Genomic DNA, 18,136 nt, shown 5'->3' on the forward strand with positions numbered 1-18,136 from the left:
GAAACCTTTTGTTGGTTTCATAATAACTAGTATAAAAATGACTCTCCTAGTGTGAAGATCAGTTCAATATTTTTTGACTCCAGTTGTTTCCTCTTTACATCCAGTCCTTTTGTTCCACTAACCCTCACAAATAAATTCTCAGCTCTGTGCTTTTTACTTGACCAGTACCCCCAACTAGTTCCTATTCACTCGTCTAGAATTTTCTGGGATTAGATCATCTCAAGGCATCCACTGTTAGCTGGAATCGTTTCTGCAATCTTCAGCTCTCGGGGCTGGTTTAGCACACTGGGCTAAATCGCTGGCTTTTAAAGCAGTCCAGCAGCACGGTTCAATTCCCGTACCAGCCTCCCCGAACAGGCGCTGGAATGTGGCGACTAGGGGCTTTTCACAGTAACTTCGTTGAAGCCTACTCGTGACAATAAGTGATTTTCATTTTTTCATTTCAATGTTTTGCAACCTAACTTGAAAGATAATGGGGGCCAAGGACTATGAGGCTTTTGGAAGCTTCTGGAGGCTTAAACAACATAATGGGCTGCAAAGCGAAGCCGAGCAGTGTCTCCAGCACCAGCGCACCCTTCCCCGATGAACTCAATGCATTCTATAGCTCGGTTCGAACAGGAAATCAACGATCCGCTGTCGAGTCCCCCGACAACCCATAACACACCCATACCCACCAGCTCAGCTTCCAAAGTCAGATCGGCTTTCCTGAAAGTGAACCATTGGAAGGTGAGGGGTCCGGATGGACGGGTCTGGTCATGCACTCAGAGCCTGCGCGGACCAGCTGGCAGATGTGTTCGCAGACATCTTTAACCTGTCCCTACTCTGCTTCAAGAAGACCACCATCACACCGGTGCCAAAGAAGCAGGAAACGTGCCTCAATGACTACAGTCCGGTGACCCTGACTTCAGTCGTAATGAAGTGCTTCGAGAGGTTGGTCATGATGCGTATCACCTCCATACTCCCAGAAAGCCTTGATCCACTGAAATGTGCATTCCGCCGCAACTGGTCCACAGCAGATGCCATCTCCTTGGTTCTACACTCATCCCTAGAGTTTCTCGACAACAAGGACTCCTACATCAGACTCCTATTTATTAACTACAACGCTGCCTTCAACACCAGAATCCCAGCTAAGCTTGTATTAAAGCTCCAAAACCTAGGACGTGGCTCCTCACTCTGCAACTGGATCCTCGACTTTCTAACCCACAGACTACAATCAGTAAAAATAAACAACAACACCTCCCCCACAATAGTACTCAATACCGGGGCTCCGCAAGGGTCTGTACTTAACCCCCTACTGTACTCCCTGTACATACACTACTGCGTGGCAAAATTTGGTTCCAGCTCCATCTACAAGTTTGCTGACGATACGACCATAGTGAGCTGGATCTCAAATAACGATGAGTCAGAATACAAGAGGGAGATAGAGAACCTAGTGAAGTGGTACAGCGACAACAATCTATCCCTCAAAACTAAAGAGCTGGCCATTGACTTCAGAAAGCAAAGTACTGTACACACCCCTGTCAGCATCAATGGGGCCGAGGTGGAGATGGTAAGTTGTTTCAAATTCCTAGGGTTACTCATCTCCAAAAATCAGTCCTGGTCCACCCACGTCAACACTACCACCAAAAAAGCACAACAGCGCCTATACTTTCTCAAGAAACTAAGGAAATTCAGCATGTCCACATGAACTCTTACCAATGTTTACAGATGCACCATAGAAAGCATCCTATCTGGCTCATCACAGCCTGGTATGGCAATTGCTCGGCCCAAGGCCGCAAGGAACTTCAGAGAGTCGTGAACACAGCCCAGTTCATCACATGAACCTGCCTCCCATCCATTGACTCTATCTACACCTCCCGCAGCCTGGGGAAAGCGGGCAGCATAATCGAAGACCCCGCCCACCCAGCTTACCACCCTTCCAACTTCTTCCATCCAGCAGGAGAATCAAAGTCTGAGAACACGCACAAACAGACTCAAAAACAGCTTCTTCCACGCTGTTACTCCAGACTCCATGGAATTACCTCATTAACACTATACTCCTGTATGTTTCACCCGATGCCGGTGTTATGTAGTTACATTGTTGACCTTGTGTTGTCCTATTATGTATTTTCTTTTCTTTTATTTTCAGGTACTTAATGATCTATTGAGCTGCTTGCAGACAAATACTTTTCACTGTACCTTGGAACACGTGGCAAAAACAAAACTCAATCCAAATATGAATGGGCAAAGCCCACAGTGGTATCTCACTAACCAATGATTTTTGAAGATTAAGCAATAAACTGAGGAAGAATTAAGGAGGTGGGTGAATAAAAATGGGTAGGTTGCAGTGAAATCAGATGCAGAATTAGAAATATAGAGAGAAAAAGAAAGGTTAAATTGAGAGAAAAAGTGACAAAGGAAGAGATAAAAATAAATTTAGAATTTGAACACAGATTCCCAAACTAAGTTTCTCCCGAACTAATGTCAAAATTGTGGGGGCTGAAATGCACACCCACAGTAGAGTCAGCAAGGACAGGAGTGCCGTGTGCAGGTTCCCTAACATTGCCCTTATCCTAAACAAATCAAAATTGTTGGTGACAATCCCACCCACCATTTGTAAATCCCGCTGGCCTCCATTTCAACACAAATAGAAGCATGCAAATATGGCCCTTGGAGTATGATGAACAACGACGGGCACCAGATCTTAGGAAGGAATTATTGGCCTTGGATGGAGTGCCGCTTATGCTTGAATGAAAGATACCTGGGCTCCCAGGGTTAAATTAGGAGGGGAGGTTACACGGCTGGGTCACTGTCTGTGCGGAGTCTGCACGTCCTCCCCGTGTCTGCGTGGGTTTCCTCCGGGTGCTCCGGTTTCCTCCCACAGTCCAAAGATGTGCGGGTTAGGTGGATTGGCCATGCTAAATTGCCCGTAGTGTCCTAAAAAGTAAAGTTAAGGGGGGGGGTTGTTGGGTTACGGGTATAGGGTGGATACGTGGGTTTGGGTAGGGTGATCATTGCTCGGCACAACATCGAGGGCCGAAGGGCCTGTTCTGTGCTGTACTGTTCTATGTTCTAAACCAGCATTGGGCTCCTTGGAGTTTTGAAGGTTATGGGGTGATTTGATCAAAATGTTCAAGCTATTAAGATACACACATAGGCCATGGTTTTATGGCCCTGCCACGGCATGTCTTCCCCCGATGGATGCCGTCGGCTATTTAAACTGCTGTTTACTTCGGCAGGATCGTAATATCCCAAAAGGTGGGTGGGGCTGTAAAACCCTGACCAAAGGATAAATACAGGGAAACTATTACTACTGTTTGGAGAGTCTCGGTTTGGCAGGGGCATTATGTAAAGAAATAGAGCAGATCTTTCAGGAGTAAAATTGGGAAACAAACGGGTGGTTAAAATTTGGAATTCTTTTCCATGAATGGTCATTGATGCTGGGTTAATTGTATATTTTAAATGCAGAATTGAAATATTTTTGTGAACCAAAGGTGATAAATGATATGAGACAAAGATGGATGTGTGGAGTTAGCTGACAGATCAACCATGATCCCGTTGAATGGAAGTAGAGGCTCAAGTGTCTAAATGCCCCACTGTTAATTCAATGTTCCTTCAGTACAGTTTAATACCTGAAGGAATAAGTCTCCCATTTAAATTGTTTATACTGGGAGTCTGCGGTTGAGTGGCAGTTCATGACAATGATCAAGTCATTAAAAGGAGAGCATACATTGTTAATTATTAGGCTCATCATATTGTGGCAAGGTTAGTGAATAATGGATCCAGCAAATTCTGAGGCTAAAGGTGAGATGCTGTTTGTGTGAAGCAAAATGCAGAGTGCCACAAATGCACCAAAGTGTTCTGAAGATACAAAACTCACAGAGTTTCTCTGAACCCTCTGAACTTTCTGACTGATTTTTCCTTTAATAACAGAATGCTTCAAACACACCTTCCTTTTTCAGTCAGTTCTGGGTCATTATCGCCCTCTGTTCGGCCGAACATTCTTTCATTCTTCAAGGGCTTTTTGAGCTGCATCCACGTTTTCCAGTTAATGGATGTCACTGAATTCTTGTACTGCTCTCTTTTGTCCGTGTTTCCTTCTTTGAACCCATTTGGACCCTCCCCCATAATTCTCTTTCCATTACAGTGATGGCTGTGTGGATGCTGCTTTCTGCGCTCATTCTGATTCAAAGAACTTCAAACCCTTTTCAACCTATTCTGTTACCTTTAAATTTCCGTCTCTGATATTCACTTCCTCAGCTTACCCACCCATCTTTGGCAATGGAAATACTGCCAATGCCTATCACAAGCTCAGACTATCCCACAGGTTCATGGCTACCCTTCATCCTACAAGGATTCCATCATTTTCTCTTAGCTTCTCCCATATATCTGCTTTGATGACATTTTCTTGGCTAAGCTTCTCGCTTATCAGCGGTTGACAGGACCCTTGGAATAAAAGTCGCCACGTACGTGGAATTGTAAGTCAGTGAGACTGAATGAAGGAGGAGAGAACATCAGGGTTAAAAAAAAGGAGATTGCATTTCTGGCAGAAATTGTCCTTCTTGGTAGGATTAAAGAATAATCTTCAATACCAGATGCATGAAAGGACAAAGCAGTCACCTGAGCTATTCTTTTCAGGAGCACCTATGCGACATATATACTGCCTTCCCATATGAAAAGTATTTCAGCAAAAGTTATGATTTTCTAAATCCTATTGATCGGATGATTTTCTATTTACTTGCCTTTTTTTGCAGATTAATAAGAGGTCATTCATCACATTCCTCAAGCGAAAGAGGTTTCGGATCGAGATTGATTGATTTACTAATGTGCATGATGTTTGCTAATTGTCAGTGTGAAAATAAATGTCATATCATTTCGCATTGTGTTTTTTCAATTAAATTTGCTTTGTATTTGTCATTTTGGCTATTTTTTATTTTTACTTTCTATTCCAAATATCAGCATTTCCCGGGTCAGCACAATAGTGACCTCCCAATCTACATAGTCAAGAATATGAGTGGTGGAGGTGGCAGAGTGGAAAACAGAAGGAAATTACACATTTAACAGTCCTCAAAACCTTAAAGTACGTTGACAGAAATGGGAAAAGTAAAGAAAAGCATTCAGAAAGATGTTATACAGGAGGAAAGGAGGATAGCAAAGCAACCATGACAGCAGGAAACAGAGGGTGTAATCCTCTGCTGCCCCTTGTAAGGCAGGTGGGGGAACTTAATTGTGCAGGAGGCCAGAAACCTCCTTCGCGAGAGCAAAATGAACTTTTACAGTTAAGTTCTGGGAGATTTGAAGGTGTGCTGTACTTCTCATCAACAAGTGTCAGGAAGAACGTGTGCATGCACCTGCATGTTATGCATGCTCATTACAAGGCCAGCTCACCAGATTTAAGTATCCCCTTCCCCAATTTTGTCTCCAGATTTATGACTACACATAAATGGCAGCAGCTGAGGTAGTCAACATGTTGAAGTTGGAGTGAGTAGGACTCTTTTTTTCGCTCTATTTGTGGAATCTTGTTCATTGAGGTGATGACCAGGTTCTGGTAGTCTAAGGGCCATGGGACCGGGTGACTGGCTGAGGGAACAATGATGTCTGGACCTGGGACAAAGCCAGGGATGGAAGATGAGTGTGCAGGGATGTAGGAAGGAGGGAAGATGGCCTTGTATGATGGTTCTGGGTGTTGTGTAAATGGATTGAGGGGCTGGTTCTGGGCAGAAATGGTGGAAGAGAGACAATCTTAAAGAGCAGTGTCAATGATCACTACCATGGGGTCCTGAGGGTTGAAGTGAGAGTACTGGGCAATGGAGGGAATATTCCCAGTGGGAGCATTCGAGTGACAGGTCTAAATGAATGTTGTGTAGTGGATGGTCTTATGGTGTTGGTGGATGGGGGGGTGGGGGGGGGGGGGGGGGGTTTGGTGTCATGGAAATCGATAAACGTGGTGGCACATATAATAGAAAGGGCATGGGTAAGGTTGGACATGGGTTGGTAATGAGTATAGACTCATAGAAAGAGAAGTTTGTGTCAGATGATGGTAATAGGCGCAAGTGTAATAAGGGAAGCTTCAAGGGTAACAGAGGGGAGAGAGATGGTAATATTGGAATGGTCAAGGATAATAGGGGATGTTGGTACATAACAGGAGGAAGGAAGGGGGAGAACCTTGTCTGAAAGGTTATAATGCACCATTTTCTCAAGGTTCTTCTTTGCAACATTGTTCTTCTATTCCCGTGAATCTTCAAAACGATAAGGTCATTTTGTGTAGGTGGGGTTGACTGGAGGGAGGGAGGGCTTAGCTACTCAGGGTCAAGTGGACGGGTGGGGTGTTGGGGCGGTAACAACTAAGTGCTAGTCTAGAACCTTGAGGGTCCTGAGTAGATGGTCTTCTCTGATTATGTCATTGGTAAATCCATGATGGTCATAGATTCATAGTGGTGCACAGCACAGAAAAGACCCTTCGACCCATCGCAGCTGTTCTGGTCCAAAATAACCACTTAAGCATTCATGGGCAGCACAATATCACAGTGTTTAGCACTGTTGCATCACAGCCCCAGGGTTCCAAGTTTGATTCTCGGCTTGGGTCTCAATCTGTGCGGAGTCTGCACATTCTCCCTGTGTCTGCATGGGTTTCCTCCGGGTGCTCCAGTTTCCTCCAACAAGTCCCGAAAGACGAGCTCGTTAGGTAAATTGGACATTCTGAATTCTCCCGCAGTGCACCCGATCAGGCGCCGGAGTGTAGTGACTAGGGCATTTTCATGGTAACGTCATAGCAATGTTTATGTAAGCCTACTTGTGACAATAATAAAGATTCTGATCCCAATTTCCAGAATTTGGCCCATAGTCTTGTATGCTTTGGCATCGCAAGTGCACATCTGAATACATTTATAAGGGTCTCAGCCTCCACCACCCTTTCAGGCAGTGAATTCCAGACTCCCACCACCTTCTGGGTGAAAAAGGTTTTCCCTCACAACCCCTCTAAACCTCCTGCCCCTTACTTTAAATCGATGCCCCGGCCACTGATCCCGCCACAAAGGTGAAATATTTCTTCCTGTCGTCTCTATCTTTTTCCCTCATAATCTTATACATCTCAATCATGTCCCCCCTCAGTCTCCTCTGCTCCAAGGAAAACAACCCCAGAAGATGACCCAGGGCCCTCTTCACTAAAATGTCCCATCAAGGTTATAGTCACTGCTATGGTGGAGGGTGCAGGTGACAGCAGTGACAAGAAGTTGGTATCTTCCCCGGACTGGTGTTGTTCCGGGGTATTCTGGGGATTTGGATTTGGGTTGGGGGGCAGCAACCCCAAATGGCCGATCTGTTGGTGATCCTGCAAGACAAAAGTCAAGAGACACGGTGAGATGTTGGGATGGACTGGTCTGTGGTACGAGGGGTGACTCACTTGCTGTAGGGACATCAGCTTTGCATTGGTCTCTCACTTAGTTGTCAGGTGCTGACCTCTGTGTCAGCCGCTGCCCTTTCCTCAACCTCTCCTGCTAACTCTATTGCCCTCCACTCCACTTGCAGGTGAGGGATGCCCCTCCAGTCTTCTGGCCCTCTCGCTTCTCATGCGCCACCTTGTCTTGGGGGACACAGAAAGGACATGGTGAGACAGACGCATGGGGGCGAGTTAGCAAGTTCTATGGTTGGGTCTGTAGCCTCAACTATGCTCCCTTACAGCCTCAATAATGAATTACAGTAAGTGCACTGGGATGACTGGGTGAACATCAACCACCTTAATTTTCCTAACTCACTCATTCATTCTAACCGACAGTGAAATCTCACTGAGTCAAACTCAGGTGACACAACATTCCACTTGTGTCAACATTACCGACCATTCCTGCTGGCAGAATAGCAAAAGCAATGGTTGGCCAAACTTCTGTAGACATTTTGTTCATCGTTAGCAAGAAACATCTCTCACAAAAGAGGTGCCTTGCAAGCTAAACAGCCTCTTCCGCCATGTGGCCACACCAACTACGCAGATTAGAGTCGGAAGGTGCGATTATGGCCAAAACCGTGAGAAAGTTAAAAGTTTTATCAATCGGACAGCAGGTGAAGTTGACAGAGCAAATAGAAAACTGTGACGTGAAGCAGAAAGCAGTCATCGTGAAAGAGTGGGAGAACCCACCATTGGGTTTTTTGCCCATCATCCTGAAACTAAAAGAAACCATATTGGTACAGTTCAACAAACAGTCCCAGACAGATTCCCATCTGATGGGTCCATTGAATTTTGTCAGAAAGTCCTTAAAGTTTGTGGACAAGAACATGAGAACACAAGAGATAGAGGAAGGAGAAGACCATATGGCTCATTGAGCCTGCTCCACCATTTAATAAGATCTCAGCTGATTTTGGGTGCATTCCCTCACACACCCATAGTCCCATGCTTTGTGAGATCAGAAATATGTCGACCCCAAACTTATATATATTCGATGGAGCCTCTGAGGTAGAGTTACAATTAAGTTCACGGCCTTTTGAGTGAAGAAACATCTTGGGAGGCGTCATGGAAACACAGTGGCTAGCACTGTTGTCTCACAGCGCCAGGGACCCTGGTTCAATTCCAGCCTTGGACGACAGAGTGGAGTTTATGCGTCCTACACGTGTCTGCGTGGGTTACCTCCGGGTGCTCTGGTTTCCTCCCACAGCCCAACTATCGACAGGTTAGGTGGATGGGTCATGATTAAAATGCTGGGTTAGGGAGATAGGGTGTGGGAGTGGGTCTAGGGAGGGTTGGTGCAGACTCAATGGGCTGAATGGTCTCCTTCTGCACTGCCGGGACTCTATGGATTCTTGTCTCAGTCATAAATGATCCTGAGACTGTGCTCTCATGATGTAGATTCCTCTGCCACCAGAAACAATGACAGTGATCTCAACATTAGCTTTGTTACACTCTCCACACCTGCTGATCTCTTCTGGAATTAATTATTTTTGGTGTCTTCCCTGTCAAGTCCTTTCAGAAATGTGTATGGTTCAATTAGATAATCTTATTCTTTGAAACTCAAGAGAATATAGACCATTATTGCTCAGCCTCTCATCATCATCAATCTTAAGGGGAGTAGACAGGCATTTCTGTGGTCGAAAACGAGATTCCCAAATGGTATGTTGCCTCCCGGGTGCACGGGTCAGGGATGTGTCAGATCGGCTGCAGGACATACTAAAGGGGGAGGGTGAACAGTAAGTTGGCGTGGTGCACATGGACACCAACGATATAGGTAAAAAACGGGATGAGGTCCTACAATCAGAATTTAGGGAGTTAGGAGATAAATTAAAAAGTAGGACCTCAAAGGTAGTAATCTCAGGATTGCTACCAGTGCCACGAGACAGTCAGAGTAGAAATTCAAGAATAGTCAGAATGAATACGTGGCTTGAGAGATGGTGCAGGAGGGAGGGGGTTCAGATTTTTGGGAAATTGGAAATGGTTCTGGGGGCAGTGGGACCATTACAAATCGGATGGTCTACACCTGGGCAGGACTGGAACCAATGTCCCAGGGGTTGCTTTTCTTAACACTGTTGGGGAGTTTTTAAAACTAATGTGGCAGGGGGATGGGAACCAGATTAGGAAATTAGAGGTCAGTAAAGAGGCAGCAACTAAAGCCAGTAAGGTACTAGATAATAAACTCAATGTGACTAAGGGGAAGAGTAAACAGGGAAGAGATGATGAACGCAAAGGGACAGGTGGTCTGAGGTGCATTTATTTTAATGCGAGAAGTGTAGCAGATAAGGCAGATGAATTTATGGCTTGGATTAGTACCTGGAAATATGATGTTATTGGTATTACTGAGACTTGGTTGAGGGAAGGGCAAGACTCGCAACAAAATATCCCAGGGTATAGATGCTTCAGGAGGGATAGAGAGGGAGGTAAAAGGGGTGAAGGAGTTGCATTAGTGGTCAGAGATGATATCACAGCTGTGACTAAGGAGGGCACGATGGAGGATTCGAGCACTGAGGCAATATGGGTAGAGCTAAGAAATAGGAAGGGTGCAGTAACATTTTGTTGGGACTTTGCTACAGGCCTCCCAAAAGCGAGTGTGAAGTAGAGGTACAAATATGTAGACAGATTATGGAAAAATGTAGGAGCAATAGAGTGGTTGTGATGGGAGATTTTAACTTCCCCAACATTGAATGGAACTCATGTAGTGTTGGAGGCGTAGATGGAGCAGAATTTGTAAGGGGCACCTAGGAGAGTTTTTTAGAGCAGTATGTAAAGAGTCCAACTTGGGAAGGGGCCATACTGGACCTGGTATTGGGGAATGATCCCGGCCAGGTGGTTGAAGTTTCAGTCGGTGATTACTTTCGGAATAGCGATCACAATTCCGTAAGCTTTAGAATACTCATGGACAAAGACGAGAGTGGTCCTAAAGGAAGAGTGCGAAATTGGGGAAAGGCCAAGTATAACAAAATTCGGCAGTAGCTAGGGAATGTGGATTGGGAGCAGCTGCTTAAGGGTAAATACACTTGATTGAAATGTGGGAGTCTTTTAGGGAATGGTTGATTAGAGTGCAGGACAGACATGTCCCTGTGAAAATGAGGGATAGAAATGGCAAGATTATGGATGACAGGTGGAATTGTGAGACTAGCTCAGATGAAAAAGGAAGCATACATAAGATCGAGGCGATTCAAAACTGATGAAGCTTTGGAGGAATATCGGGAAAGTAGGACAAATCGCAAACGCACAATAAAGAGGGCTAAAAGGGGTCATGAAATATCTTTGGCTAACAGGGTTAAGGAAAATCCCAAAGTATTTTATTCGTATATAAGGGGCAAGAGGGTAACTAGAGAAAGGATTGGCCCACTCAAAGACAAAAGAGGGAATTTATGCGTGGAGTCAGAGGAAATGGGTGAGAATCTTAATGAGTACTTTGCATCGGTATTCACCAAGGAGAGGGACATGACGGATGTTGAGGCGAGGGGTGGATGTTTAAATACTATAGGTCAAGTCGGCAATAGGAAGGGGGACGTTTTGGGTATTCTAAAAGGCATTAAGGTGTACAAGTCCCCAGGACCAGATGGGATCTATCCCAGGTTACTGAGGGAAGCGAGGGACGAAATAGCTGGGGCCTTAACAGATATCTTTGCAGCATCCTTGAGCATGGGTGAGGTCCCGGATGACTGGAGAATTGCTAATGTTGTCCCTTTGTTTAAGAAGGGTGGCAGGGACAATCCAGGGTATTATAGACCTGTGAGCTTGATGTCAGTGGTAGGCAAACTGTGGAGAAGATACAAAGGGATAGGATCTATTCACATTTGGAAGAAAATAGACTTATCAGTGATAGGCAGCATGGTTTTATGCAGGGAAGGTCATGTCTTACAAACCTAATAGAATTCTTTGAGGAAGTGACAAAGTTAATTGATGAGGGAAGGGCTGTAGATGTCATATACATGGACTTCAGTAAGGCGTTTGATAAAGTTTCCCATGGCAGGTTGATGGAAAAAGTGAAGTTGTATGGGGTTCAGGATGTACTAGCTAGATGGATAAAGAACTGGCTGGGCAACAGGAGACAGAAAGTAGTGGTGGAAGGAAGTGTCTCAAAATGGAGACGGGTGACTAGTGGTGTTCCACAGGGATCCGTGCTCAGACCACTGTTGTTTGTGATATACATAAATGATCTGGACGAAGGTATAGGTGGTCTGATTAGCAAGTTTGCAGATGATAATAAGATTGGTGGAGTTGCAGATAGTGAGGAGGACTGTCAGAGAATACAGCAAAATATAGATAGATTGGAGAGTTGGGCAGAGAAATGGCAGATGGAGTTCAATCCAGGCAAATGCGAGGTAATCCATTTTGGAAGATCTAATTCAAGAGCGGACGATATGTTCAATGGAAGAGTCCTGGGGAAAATTGATGCACAGAGCGATCTGGGAGTTCAGGTCCATTGTACCCTGAAGGTGGGAACGCAGGTCGATAGCGTGGTCAAGAAGGCATACAGCCTTAATCGGACGGGGTATTGCGTAAAAGAGTCGGCAGGTCATGGTCCAGTTGTGGTTAGGCCACATTTGGAATACTGCGTGCAGTTCGGGTCGCCACATTATCAGAAGGATGTGGATGCTTTAGAGAGGGTGCAGAGGAGGTTCACCAGGATGTTGCCTGGTATGGAAGGTGCTAGCTATAAAGAAAGGTTGAGTAGATTAGGATTGTTTTAGTTGGAAAGACGGAGGTTGAGGGGGGACCTGATTGAGGTCTACAAAATTATGAGAGGTATGGGCAGGGTGGATAGCAACAAGCTTTTTCCAAGAGTGGGGGTGTCAATTACAAGGGGGTCACGATTTTAAGGTGAAAGGGGGAAAGTTTAAGGGAGATATGCGTGGAAAGTTTTTTACGCAGAGGGTGGTGGGTGCCTGGAACGCTTTGCCAGCGGAGGTGGTAGAGATGGGCACGATAGCATCATTTAAGATGTATCTGGACAGATATATGAACGGGTGGGGAACAGAGGGAAGTAGATCCTTGGAAAATAGGCGACAGGTTTAGATAAAGGATCTGGATCGGCGCAGGCTGGGAGGGCCGAAGGGCTTGTTCCTGTGCTGCAATTTTTTCTTTGTTCTAATTCACTCATGCCAGGGGCCAATTCATTAAACCTTAGCTGTACTGCCTCCAATGCAAGCACACTCTTTCACTAATATGGAGATCAAAAAGGCACACAGCGCTCCAAGTGTGATCTCACCAAAACCCTCTACCATTATCGTAACAGGTTGGACTTTAAACCTGGTGTTGTAAGACTTCTTACGATTACCGTAAGACTTCTTTTTTCCTGTGTTCCAATCCCCTTGCAATACATGCTGCATTTACAGGCACCTCCCTGTACATTTACTTTCTGTACCCCCTGCTAGTTGAGGGATTCTGTGGATTTACTTATTTTGAAACAATTCAGTGTTGCACTGTGCAGCAATGTAAAGTACAGATACTGTACTGTAAACTTTCTTTTCAAATATATTTGTTGCTGGTACAGTACATCCCTGAGGAATTCTGTTTTTAAAATAAGTATTTGCTGTACAGGGTACCATTCTGTACTGTACTGCACCGTTCCTGCAATTGGGAAGCCTGTTGTACACTTGGTGTTTTTTTTTAAAGAGGTCTCTGCAAAGAAGTCTGCAGGCAAGGAAACAATTTAAACCTGCTCACTATACTGTATCACAGACTGTATGTTACAATGTTTCAATTTTTACATTGATTTTTCCGGGCAGAAATTGTCCTTAGGGACCTAACTCTGGCTTTAACATTGATTCTTATGGGAAACAAACTTCACTTAAAGAGGTTTCACTTAAAGTAGTGATTTTCAAAAATGCAACCATCAATGCAGCTCCAATGACACTCAAGAAGCTCTACACCATTCAGGAGAAAGCAGCCTGCTTGATTGGCACATCTTCCACAAACATTCATTCTCCCCACCACTGATGCACAGTAGCAGCCGTGTGCACCATCTACAAGATACACTGCAGGAATTCCCCAAGGTTCCTTAAACAGCACCTTCCAAGCCCACAATCACTACCATCTGGAAGGAGAAATGAAATGAAATGAAAGAGCAGCAGATACATGGGAACACCATCATTTGGAAGTTCCCCTCCAAGCCACTCACCATCTTGACTTGGGAATATATTGCCGTTCCTTCACTGTTGCTGGATCAAAATCCTGGGACTCCCTCCTGAGTAGCACAGTGGCTGTACTTACACCACATGGACTGCAGCGGTTCAAGAAGTCAGTGCACCACTGCCTTCTCAAGGGCAGTTAGGAATGGGCAACAAATACTGATCTAGCCAGCAAAGCCCACACACCGCAAAAAATGAATTGAAAAACTTTTCAGTCAGGACTCTGGGACATTACGTTTTGTCTCATTATCCAATTCATGAAAAGAAATTATAGATAGATGAAGCCCCAGCACCTGAGGCACTCCTCCAGTCACAGTTTCTTAACTTGAAAATGCCCCATATATATTCTCTTTGGGCGGGATTTACTGGCTGTTCACGCTGGTGGGAAATTCCGTTCCTCCGCCAGTGCCTGTGTTTCTTGGTGACGCGGGGCGCTGTCACCAGGAGATCCCATTGAAAATGGCGGGTCAGTAGATCCCGCTGGATGGCCACCTCCGCCACAGAAAAACACGCAACGGATGGTCGACAAATCTCACCCCTTATATCATCTATCCGTACTAATATAGTAGCCACAACACCATGAGCCCTTTATGTTGCCTTTTGTATGATGTCTTATCGAATGTCTTTTGGAAATTGATTCCTCTTCATCTATATCGTTTGTTATATCCTCAAAGAAACTCTCATAAATACTTCAGACATGATTTTTTTCTTTTGTAAATCTATGTTGAGTATGTCTGATCATCCCATCATTTTCAAAGTGCACTGTTAAGACTTCTTTCCAGCACAGGGAAAGTAAAATGGATGGATGGCTCGCCCACAACCTTCTCACCCACCCTCAAACCAGTCCCCATAATACGGTGGGTGGGAATGCACCAAAAGCAGAAATGGAAAAGTATTTTTCAAAGCAAAACAATGTTTATTCTATGAACTCAAGTTAACTTTTTTAAAACATACAGTGAACATCTCAGCAACCATTAATACAAATACAACCACCAAAGAATACAACACTAAGTAATCATTTAAGCTTCCCTATTAACATCCATAAGACTTAAAACACCTTTTACCAGAAGCACATCAGGTTAAAGTCACTACTGTTATTAGTTTTAAATCACCAGGATCGATTCACAGTCTTTAGATTACAGAGAGAGACTCTAACACACCTTCTGGCTGTGACTGCAGCTATCCAGCTCTGAAAACGAAACAAAAACACACCCTGCAGCAAACAGCCTAAAACGAAAGTTAAAAAGCTGACAGACAGCCCAGTTCCACCCACTCTCTGACATCACTGCTATAATAAACACGCATTTCTTAATGGTACTCTCACTACAGATATTTATATACATACCCATTTATAAACACCCATTTCTTAAAGGTACTCTCACCTGACACCTCCCCCAAGAAAACAAATAAACCATCAACTTCAAGATGGTTTCATTTTTCACCTTTTCACTATCCTTTAAGAAATGCACACAGTAAATATACTATTTTGTTTCAAAAAACAACACACGCAAACCGGTATAATAATATAGTCCATTTTTTTTTTGTTTTTCTTCCTCCAACTGAAATTCTTCTCGATTGACAGACTCTTTGAACAAAAAGGTCTCTGCCTGGTCCATCCATTTCTCTATGCCTCAGGATTTCTCTTTAAAGTCAGATACATTAGTTCAATCTGATCACAGAGTCCCTTGTAATTCTCCAAGACAGGCGCATTGGTTATCACAGCTTTCATGCAGTCAAATGCATGTTGAAACTCCGCTGTCCACTGAAATTTTTGATGTTTCTTCAGCAAGTCCATCAGTGGAGCAATCACGCTACAAAACTTTTGCACAAATGTTCGATCAAACCCACTCATGCCAAGAACTCTCATTATTTCCCATCGTCTTGAGGGTATCATAAACTCCTCAATAACATCCCGTGTGAACATTCGACCCTGTCCGATTGTATGGCCAAGGAAAGTGACCTGGGCTTTTCCAAATTCACTTTTGGCTAGGTTTACCACCAAACCCGTCTCCTGAAGTCGATCGAATAACTCCATCAGATGTTTTAAATGTTCTTTCCATGTCTGGCTGAAAATTACCAGATCGTCAATGTATACCGCACAATTGGGTAATCCTGAAACAACTTTGTTCGTTAACCGTTGAAATGTGGCTGGCGTGTTTTTCATGCCAAATGGCATAACTTTGAATTGGTATATACCATCTGGAGTCACAAAAGCTGAAATCTCCTTCGCCCTTTCGGATAAAGGTACCTGCCAGTAACCTTTAAGAAAAAACAGTTTTGAAATAAAAGCTGATTGTCCCACTTTCTCAATGCAATCCTCCAAATGTGGGATCGGATAAGAGTTCATTCTTGTAACTGCATTAACCTTTCTACAGTCCACACACAACCGTTGGGTACCGTCTGGTTCAGGTACCATCACAATGGGTGAGCTCCATTGGCTGCAAAGCACTTCAATTATGCCATTTTTAAGCATACTCTCAATCTCTTTGTTAACCTGTGCCAATTTTAAAGAGTTAAGTCTATATGGATGTTGTCTGATTGGAACAGCATTTTCCACATCTACATCATGTGTAGCCATTTTAGTACTTCCCAATTTATCTCCACAAACTTGCCCATGTGGTAACAATAACTCTTCCAGGTCAGTTCGCTTTTCCTGTGGAAGGTAACTCAACAATTTATCCCAATTTTTAAAATATCCATGTTTTCCAGTTTAATTTGAGGAATGTCAAATTCACAGTTTTCTGGATTTGGTTCATCACTTTGAGTTAGAATCATTAAAAACTCCTCCTTTTTCTATCCTTCCCTTTCAAAATACCTTTTAAGCATATTCACATGACACACTCGGTGAGTTTTCCTTCTATCTGGTGTTTTTACCACATAATTCACCTCACTTAATTTCCTTCCAATCTGATAAGGTCCACAAAACCTTGCTTTTAAAGGTTCACCTACCTCTGGTAACAACACTTAAACTTTACCTCCACTGGCAAAACTACAAACTTTGGATTTCTTGTCCGCTACCCATTTCATTATATTTTGTGCAACTTTTAAATGTTGTCCAGCCAATTCACCTGCTCTATTTAACCACTCCTTAAAATTTGACACGTAATCCAATAATGTAATTTCCGATTTCTCACTCACCAACCTTTCCTTAATCAATTTATGTGGTCCTCTTACCTCATGACCAAACATTAGTTCAAAAGGTCTAAATTTGGTTGACTGATTAGGTGCATCCCTAATTGCAAATAGTACGAATGCAATTCCTTTATCCCAATCCTCTGGATAATCTTGATAATAAGCCCTCAACATTGTCTTGAATGAAAATTGTCTTTAATGTCTGATGCCACCTTTCTAACGCACCCTGCGATTCTGGATTGTACACAGTTGATTTAAATTGTTTTATTCCGAAGCTATCCATAATTCCTTTGAATAACTTTGAGGTAAAATTTGGTCCTTGATCCGATTGTATTTCTGTGGGTAATCCATATCTAGGAAAGAATTTAAGTAACTCCTCCACAATCTTTTTAGCTGTAATATTACGTACTGGAATGGCCTCCGGAAACCATTATAGTCAAAAGATATTGATTCCCACTTTTTGTTTTAGGAAGCGGTCCTACGCAATCAATTAGGACCCTTGTAAAAGGTTCCTCAAATGCTGGAATGGGTATTAAGGGCACCGGTTTTATCAATGCTTGAGGTTTCCCTATCACTTGACATGTGTGACATGATTGACAAAATTTAACTCCATCTTTATGTAGTCCAGGCCAATAAAAATGTTTCTGGATTTTAGCTTGAGTTTTTCTTATTCCCAAATGATCTCCCACTGATACCTCATGTGCAACTCGCAACACCTCCTTTCCATACCCTACCAGCAATACTACTTGATGAACTTCTGCCCACTTTTCATCCGCCTGCATATGTAAAGGTCTCCATTTTCTCATCAAGAAATCACTTTTACGTTAATAACACTCTGTTATACACTCAGATTCCTCTTCTGTGTGTGCTTTCTGATACATCCGCTTTATTTCTATATCTTTCTGTTGTAGCTCCGCCAATTTTCCTGAACTAAAAATATCCGCCTCATCCTCCACCTGTTCTTGTTCTTTTTCAACCATCTGATCAAAGATCGTTTCTGATAATTGCACTTCAACTTCATCTTCACACTTTGATTTCTCCTCTTGCCTTAACCTGTGACTTTGCAACCTTGTTACTACACAATCTGGAAAATTCCCAGGATATTCGTCCTTCAACACTTCAGCTGTCTGATTTTACACTGGCTTATCAACCACAGTAGGCATCACTCCCACCTGCGATCTAGTTATATCATTACCCAAGATAAACTGTATTCCTGGACAAGATAGTTTCTCTATTACTCCTACTACTACTTCACCACTCTTCACTGGACTTTCCAACCTTACCTTATATAATTGAACACTACTCCTCTCACCCCGAATTCCACATATTACCACCTTTTCTGGCAACATTCTTCCCAAATTACATAACTCCTCATCTCTTTCCATTAAAGATTGACTTGCTCCCATATCTCTTAAAATTGTGACTTCTTTTCCTGCTCCTCCTGATA

Source organism: Scyliorhinus canicula, chromosome 2, assembly GCF_902713615.1.
Source record: "Scyliorhinus canicula chromosome 2, sScyCan1.1, whole genome shotgun sequence".
Classification (NCBI taxonomy): domain Eukaryota; kingdom Metazoa; phylum Chordata; class Chondrichthyes; order Carcharhiniformes; family Scyliorhinidae; genus Scyliorhinus; species Scyliorhinus canicula.